General features: G+C 34.5%; 1 long non-coding RNA gene across 1 annotated transcript; it reads left to right on the top strand.

Annotated features, from left to right (window-relative positions):
- Positions 1 to 2,660: 2,660 nt before the first annotated feature.
- On the top strand, positions 2,661 to 6,529 carry LOC129275249 (uncharacterized). The gene is made up of 3 exons (XR_010295577.1): positions 2,661 to 2,753; positions 3,091 to 3,321; positions 6,329 to 6,529. It is a non-coding gene; the product is annotated as an uncharacterized LOC129275249 (long non-coding RNA).
- The last annotated feature ends 3,040 nt before the right edge of the window (positions 6,530 to 9,569 follow it).

Below are 9,569 nucleotides of genomic sequence, written 5' to 3'. Positions count from 1 at the left end.
GCGATGTCAATGCGCGCGATCTAGCTGATGTTTGTTCGGCTATTATTTTACAGTACACGTTTAGATATGCGCACTTTGTCAACAATTTGTATGGAATCGCTGGGAAAATCCCCGGCCCCATATCTCAGAAACTAGAATAAATTGCTGCCTAGAAATTTAGTTAAAAATGTATGAAAAGAATAGGACTTAATTGTACTTTTATTTTCTGCAAAATTCTCAAAATTGAATTTTTGACCAAAATTGACTGATACGACGGTTCGGATGAACGCCGACGAAAATTGGTGATAAAATAAAAAGCAATATACGCACCTTGTTCTAACCAATTGGAAACGATTTGGTCAAACTCTACCATGAACTGCCATCAAAACCTACTAATGTGATAATAATACACTGTAGGAAACAACGCATACATTAGTCATGATGTTTGTATTTCGTATTTGAAACTTCAAATGAGGAAACCCCAACACTTATGTACCTGTAGATCTCTAGTCTTTTACAGACATAGATCTATCCAATTGTTATGAATACTCTTTAAACAAACGTTGTTAATATTGACATTCTGAAAGTTTACCTGACATATAGTAACGATCACGGGTGAAGTGTGTATACTGGGATCAATTCCAAGTATTGTAAATTAGTTGACTTACTAACAGATTAAAGGAAACAATCATTATATTTCGGTCACGAAGTAGGCCTATTAATCATCATTGACGTTTTATTATTTCATTTAAATGTAAAATTCCCTGTTGAGGTCAAAACTGTTTTTCGTAGATACGCCTCTCAACAGTGGCTCAGCTGAGTAGGACGATCCATCCAATGTTATATTATGTTGTAATTTTATATGTATTGTTTTTATATTGGTAAATCAAATCAAATCAAATCAAATCAAATTATGACTCTGGATTATCTCGAGAAAATTGTTTTCAAAGTAAACAATGTTAACTTATCAATTTGAAATTACGTAGTCGACAGACAGTTAATACCACATGGTCTATTTAAAGTCATTTGATCTTCTATTTGGTTTATTATTTACCGAAAAAAGAGAGAGGGGGGAGGGATTGGGGCATAGATAAACACAGGGAGGGGACATTAATTAAAGATGCCAAATGCTGGTATCACCACTATTTTGCACTTTAAACACGTTAATTATTGCAATTATCAAATAACAAAAATTGTTTTGTTTGAAGCAAGTTAATTGCTTTCTCATTAATTGCTCCAGCGATATACAAAGGAATTCAATACAGAACATAACAAAAAGGACCTTCACCGTATACAATTATACTATAGGGTGGGGAAATGAAATTGACAGAAAAAAATGTGCATTGAAATCAGTTTCCGCTCCTGCGTCCGCTGTCAAACAGAATTAATGAAGGACTGGTATACCAAGAGTCTGATGACTATAAGCATCGATGTCCTAATAATAATAATAATAGTAATAGTAAAATAATAATGATAAAAGAAATAATGATAATAATATATATAACAATGATAATAATAACAATAATAATGTTGATAATAAAAATTATAATAATAAATATAATAGTAATAATAATAATAATGATGATAACTACAGTCATATTAATTATGATAATTAAAACAAAAGTATTAATGAAAATGATAATGATCATGAAAATATTGCATTTCAGTCGAGATTGTGGGTCACGGCATGGGGGTCACAAACAAAAATTGTGAGACCCTTTTATTAAGCGAGCGAAGCGCGCTCAATAGCCATTTACACTGGGATAAAAGTAGTTATTTTAAGGAATGTTTGTATGTATTCAAGAATAGCACATGTATCTCATTGATCAACAGATGCGAGAGCGAAGCGCGAGCTAAAAGATATTATATTCAGATTTCAGAAAATCGTACATTCTACGTATAATTTTCACGTATCGTACTAATACGAGCGCGAAGCGCGAGCTGATTAATTTTGTGTTTATTGACCCCAAAAGGGAACGTTTTAAGCACTGATTGACATGTAGGAATATAAGAATAATAATATTATGAGCGCGAGCTGATTTTTGTCTCGCCTGCAGCAAAGTGAGACTATAGGCGCCGCTTTTCCGACGGCGGCGATGGTGTCGTCAACATCAAATCTTAACCTATAAGGTTAAGTTTTTGAAATGACATCATAACTTAGAAAGTATATGGACCTAGTTCATGAAACTTGGACATAAGGGTAATCAATTTTACTAAACATCCTGCATTGGTTTCAGGTCACATGATCAAGGTCAAAGGTCATTTAGGGTCGATGAACTTAGACCATGTGGGGTGAATCAATAACGAAATCTTAACTAATAAGGTTAAGTTTTTGGAATGTCGTCATAACTTAGAAAGTATATAGATCTAGTTCATGAAACTTAGACACAATCACACAAGGGTAATGGTGTATCACTGAAGATCCTGTCTGAGTTTTATGTCACATGATCTAAAAGGCGAGACTGCCAGAGACGTTCCACTTTTTTTTTTGGGGGGGGGGAGTTGGGGCATGTTGACCAAGGAGAATTCAATTAAAAAATTGGGTATTGTAATCACACTCTTTGAAAAGTATTTATTCTGCCGTCTTTTTTTCTTCTCCGCCATGTCCAAATATTGACTATAATGTCAACCACACCCAAACATGGAACAAACTTAAATACCAGTTAATTCATTGTCTATTTTTATAGCAGGTGGATTCATCAAATGGCACGAGATATGATACTTTTCACACTACTATACAAACACCAACAAAAGAGATTAATAACTCAAGACCGGTGAGTAGATTGGTCTTTCATTTTCTTTCGCATATGTTTATATCTACATTTAATGATATTATAACATCGTTACTAATTCTTTCTATATAAGGCCTACATGTATAATTCGCTTTGTATCTTTATAGAAAAGGCGCTGTAAATGTTTTATTATCATTATTATCATCAAATAAACTAAGCAATGTGGTGATTATCATCATTTCCCATTTTGCAGAATGAACACGTTTGTCTTTTATGTATGTTTGCATGGTTTGGGATGCCATTACTTCAAGCATTATAATATTATGTCAGTCGTTTTAACATCATTACAATATATGTGTTTGCTTTACATTTTCACAAGGAAACTGCTGGCGTGACAAGTGATCGGCTTTCTACTTTTCAAATAAAGGATGCCGAAACAGAGTACCACATATGTGATCGCCTTGACATAATCATCCAGGCCAAAGACGCTAAACATGTTCCAAAAGTTAATGGAGGAGATTACTTCCGGGTCAGGATTTTTAATAATGACCTCAAAGCTGGGGCTTCTCCCGATGGAGAAATCGTCTATCTTGGAGATGGGAAATATAAGGTAGCCTACTATTCTATCATTTCATATTTTATCTTTAGTTCTCAAATTAAAATTTCATGATTTATCATGGCGAAGGAATATAGTTAACTCGCGGAAGGGGCACTTAATCATGTTAATGTACCATGGGCGACCAGAAAAATACTTTTCACACAAAGTTTTACAGTTAAATTCAAATCCATTACATTTTCACCAATATTTGCACAAATTTATGTATATATCTTATAATGATTGGTCTAGGACCCATGGGCGTATTTTGAAGTTCGCCGGATTGAAAGTCGGGTAGAATTACGCATGATACATTTGGGCCTCTATTGAACCTTGTGTGGGATCACAAGGTTCAGTTTAAATCCGATTGCTTTATCCAAAACTAATGTTGATTTTATTAAAATTTTCCTCTTTTTTTTCATGAACTAATATCAACAATACAGAGTATAGTGTGGGGCAGACTTCTACGGTTATTTTTGCTGGTAAATGAATGGCTGTCATACGCCACGTTTCTTTATTAGAATGATATGCTATTTCTTTTCTTGTCATGGTTGTCATGGTAACGACTTATATGCAAAAACTCGGTGAAAAAAATTGCAGTTTTAATTATTTCATCATTTGTCAACCAATTCTCATGAAATTTGACTGACACATTGGTTTCGAGGCGAAGATGTGCGAGACACATACATGTATTTTGTGTGTGTCGGAAATCGTCTTCGACGTCTTGCCATGGTAACAACATATTGTATGCTCCAAATTAGGTAACAATCTTTGGGTTTGAACTACTTAATTACTTATGAGATTTGGTTCACACAATTATCTTGGGGTAAAGATAGGCAAGACATATTTTTGTCCATGTATTGGAAACTGTTGCCATGGTAACAGCGTAGGTTTTGTCCTTTTGTCCTTGTGATAAAAGGTTTCCATTATCATTCCTCATTTCAAAGTTCTCCTACAATTTTCCAAGCATCACTTGAGCATGTTAAGAGGAAAAAAACCGGAAGAAAAATAAAGGCTATGTCATGAGTTTTATGTCTATTCAATTTAATACAAGGTTTATTAAAAACATGAGTCGCAGTCACATGGCTGAATTGGTCATGTATACCAAGTACATACAATAGACTCATTACATATTTCAAACATTAAAAAACAGCAACATTAATTTTGTGAATACTGAGATAAGAAATATGTATGTAGTTAAGAGGGCAACTTTACATGGCAATAAATAAAGATACATGTACATAGAATAATGAGGAAGTGGTAAAATAAAAACAATAAAAAAAAGTTGTAAAAGGTCATTAAAATATATGGATATCAAATAAGTATTTTTATGATAGTGGAGAGATTTTCCAACAGAGTTTTGAACATGTCATATTTCAAATATTTTAAGGTCAAATGTATTGATTTTTTTCAGGGATCCTTACATGTACATGTATCTCATGATGTAGAGATAGTAAAGATAAACATGATAAAATTAGGCCCAAAGACAAAAACTCATTTTCATTTTACAAGGCTTTTTATAGGAAAAATAGTCAATTTTAGGACACCAAAATGTGACATGCTCAAACATGGTATACATGTGATGCAACTTATGTAAATATTTCATATGTATTTTGTTCTCATTTGTTGTAATTATGTTGCTACCATGTTAGGTATGCAGGGAATAGAACATACATACATTGTAAATTAAAGGTATCAAATTACGTATTTTCCAAAAGTGGTACACGCGTTACTTTTGGTGTCCACCTTGTTTTTTGGTAACAAATGTTCCACGTTTAGACACTGTAACAAGTGTTCCATGCATTTTTAGAGGTAGGAGAAAATATGCGAAGAAATGAACACAGCCATGTTTAATTGGCAGGATATAATTATATGTAACCACAAACTTTATACTTGAAGATGCCGAACTTTTGCATGAAGAAAATAAGTTAATTCTCTAAGTCATGTAACATTTGTTATGGTGGACACCAAGCATAATTCATAATAAAATCCAATAGAAACCCATACGTAAGAGAAAAATATGAATTATATCCATATCATTGGAGACTGCTTGAACTGTCTCCTCTGGTAATATGGATATCTCATGAATGTTTGATTACTCAGTGTGTTCAGAGCATTTTATAATGGAATTTATGTTTTCAGTCTGATGTCACACTTTCCCTCCCCTGTATTGTAAAATTACTCTAATAAAAGTGTTGCTTTCCTCATCCATTTAAAAATTGATATTGCAAATATGCCTATTGCTTTTGAAGGAGTACTGGGTTTATTGATTAGGTATGTCTTTATTCAGAAGATCGCGGAATCGATTTGTTTTACATTTGTATTGCTGATATCTATAGGAGTATGTCGGAGATTGATGGTTAAGTTTTTTTGGATGAGGTAACCAGGCACTAAATGTTGCATGTTTGGTTAAAGAAATCCACGCAGAGTTTCTCCCTTCTGGATTCAAGAGTAGAAATTTCATAAGATAGGGAAGCACTAGAATAATCTGTGTAGTTTGGGCACAATATGATTCTACAAGCTCTTCTGAATAAAACCTCTTAAATGTTTCTGTGTAAGCCCACCATTAAAAACTGGTGTGTAGTTTTCAAGAACAGGACGAATTTAACCCATGTATACCAATTCCAGATCCAATAGAGACAGCATGTCTACAATCATGTAAAACAGATATACTGTTTTGGGGAGCAGTGGGGTTTGATGAGGCATGTTGGGAATAAGAAGGAGAGAAAAAAGGAAAGAAAAGACGAAATGTTATTTTCTGAATTTTATGTCAAAATCTATCAAAAGAAAATATTTTCATTTCAAAAAGGTCAAAAAACATTTTCTCGTTCACGTTTAACTTTTCAGTCAAACGTCACTTGGTGCCCCTTAACTTTTGTGGTTCATTTCATGGAAATTCCGTGGTTTATTTCGCCACTACCATTATGAAAATGTGGGGAAAAAACTTGAGAAGTATTTAGTTTTGAAATATTGTTTTATGAGTGTATTTTATGTGTAATTATCACTCTTTCGATCCAAACAGGCATCTTTTACATTACGATGGGTCGGGAAAACTTTCGTCCGTGCAATTCTCGTCCATCCAGCCGAGGCAGTGAAAGTATTGAGACGAGTCCGGGATACCTACCCGACGAGATGTGGATACTTTGGGCGATTTACCAAGACAGTTGCAAATCAAACTTTCATTGAAGACACACTTTGCAATGTAATTCCTCCCAAAGAAAATGTAAGAATAAATTATTTTTGTTATTTTGGTCACGGTATGAGGTGCGGGGGGCACAAACAAAAATATGATTCACTTTAGAGTGGCGAATCGTGCGCTCATTAGCCAGGTATACTTTCTGCAAGAAATTGGTCAACATTGTGCTGCACTTCACCCAGGTGATGTAAATGGGTACCTGGCAAGAATTGATTCCTTGAAATGCTTCTGCGCTGTAAAAGGCTGTAGGGCTAAAGCCAGGGTAATAACTGAATATTGTCCAAGTCCCTTCGAAGCACATAGGGACGTTATATATAATAATGTGATTTGCGCTATAAAAACAGCTTTATTGTAATCTTTATTAGTACTAAAAAAAAAACATCAAGCGCGAAAACGAGCTGATTTCTTTTGAATAAACTAATCTCATAATTAACGGGACATTCGAACCATGTCAATGATGTCATATCCTACAAAACATGGGTTTCATTGAAATCCATTTCAAAACACCTTTTAAGTAATTTACACTATAATAGTTTAATAAACACATTTTAGTATCAATTCTCAAGTCAATTTTATTGAAATAGATTAGCAAATACATGTATGTTGACTAACATCATGAACATGGAGGATTTTGACTTTATTGGCATCTGGATTCATTCATTGCAGTTATATGCCTTACTTTGGCGCAAGTCAAAATTTACATCACTGCAATACCTACTGATTATCCAGGCGTGAAGACATACAACATACAATGGTATCAAATCATTTGGTATAAGATACTCTTTCTAGCCATATATAATGTGCGCTCATAACATTTTTTTTCTTAAATCGTATTAAAATGTATTGCTGTACACATGCGTGACTAAATTATTTCCAAACACCCCCTTAACGAGTTTTTCTGTGTGTGCAAAAAAAAACCCTAAACAAGTTTTTCGCGGGCTTTATTTTCACATTTTGGCCCCTAAACAAGTTGTCGCCAGTATAATCCCTAAAAAAGTTTTGTCTCGGGCCCGAACACTTATCAGAAACGAGGAGGAAAAAGCCCCGGGGAGAAAAGCTTGGGGAAAAACATACCCTAAACACGTTTGGCCAGTCTAAAAAAAAAATTTCTGGAAAAAAAACACACCCTAAATACGTTTTGGCCCCGCTATTGACCATTGACCAGTCTTTCAAAACCACCTTTAAAAAAATTGGTGTTCTTGATACCCTTAAAGTAGAACTATATTGAAAATCGTAAAAATATAGAATCATATATCAAATTAAAGGAGAAAATAAGGAGAACACGATGGTATAAACCATTTATCATGGAGACCGATGGAACTCAGTTAATTGATAGTTTAAAGTTCTCTCTCTGAATGCTTCAAACACGCAGAATTACGTCCGCGAAATTGGAGATTTTTCATGACGTCACTTTCTGTACGAGAGGCGTAATTGGCTCTCCAACGTGAAGCTCCACTTGCATGCAAAACCTGTTGCGAGGGTACGTTTTCTCCACATTGTCACTGAATACTTCGATCCCAAAATGAAAGAAAACCCAGAATTTTATCTAGATTTGGATTTTCAAATTGATGATTATGAAGATGAAGAGAATGATGATGAAGTTTCTAGCTCTAGAAAAACAAAGTGACGTGGATAAGGCCTACATTAGGGGAATTACGCCGGTGATTATGAGTCGGACAATTCAACTTGCATGCCGATTCGCTACCAACACATGCAGCTGATAGCTGCTCCGCGGGTCAAATCCATGAAAATGAATTCCATCACGACCACATCCAGACAGAGCTATATAGTCTCTTTCTTCTATCAACAACATAATGAGAATGAAAATAATGATATAACTGTACTTACAAACAAGTGAATATATCCGAACCTAGGCTGGAGGTAAATCAACTCAAGGAATAACAGCAGACGATATGCACCGACGATGAATTTCACGTGGCTGGGAGATTGTCACTCGTTCTGTTAGATAAAATTTCTATCTCATTATTTTGACTAAATTACGAAACTCGGAGAATTAGTATTCTACATAAAAATTAAGTAACACCTGGTACTATATTTTTTGAATTACGATAAAACCTTTTTGAAGCAAAGAAAATGAGGTGAATTAAAATTAGATATAAAAGATCATCCGCCTAGCTCGCATTCGATTGTAAACAATCAGCACGGCGAGCACATTGAGTTGCATAAAGCTATATACGCTTTATCCAACTCTATGGGCGAGCAAGCCACTGAACTGAAAATACGTATTTTCAGTTCAGTGGAGCAAGCTGGCCATGTGCTTTTGATTGTTTGTTTACAATCGCATGCGGCTAAGTGGATGATCCTTTATATCTTATTTTAATTTACCTCTATTTCTTTGCTTCAAAAATATTTTATCGTAATTCAAAAAATAGTACCAGGTGTTACTTAAATTTTATGTAGAATATTAATTTTCCGAGTTTCGTAATTTAGTCAAAATAATGAGATATACATTTTATCTAACAGAACGAGTGACAATGTATTCCAGCCACGTGAAATTCATCGTCGGTGCATATCGTCTGCTGCTATTCCTTGAGTTGATTTACCTTAATTCAGCCTCGGTTCGGATATATTCACTTATTTGTAAGCATGGGCGGAAATCCCAGGGGGGACAGGGGGGACGTGTCCCCCCTACCAAAAATAGTAGGGGGGACACAATATCAAATGTCCCCCCTACTATTTTTGGTCTTTTATGATGGAGAAAAATGCATCATTCACATTCGAAATAATACGTGTATTTTGGACTAAATGACCTTACATTTTGGGCGAAAACCTTTGTTTTTTTTGGCTTGTCAAATTTTCCAGAGTAAATAAAATAAGATGAGGGGAAAACTTGGAAAATAAAAATAATCTTTCATGTCACTATATAAAATTTTCGCTCGCGCTTCGCGCTCGCATTGCCTGTTAGGTGATTTTTCAATATGGAGCTTAAATATCATGTTTGGAAGTCAATATACATTATACATTTCACCTCGGAAATCAAACTTTCAATATTTTGTGTGATTTACAAACGGATTTTTAAAAAAGTGATCTGTAAAAGTTACAGCTT

The sequence above is a fragment of the Lytechinus pictus genome, chromosome 13, assembly GCF_037042905.1.
Source record: "Lytechinus pictus isolate F3 Inbred chromosome 13, Lp3.0, whole genome shotgun sequence".
NCBI lineage: Eukaryota > Metazoa > Echinodermata > Echinoidea > Temnopleuroida > Toxopneustidae > Lytechinus > Lytechinus pictus.
This window is presented reverse-complemented; position numbering and strand designations above follow the sequence as displayed.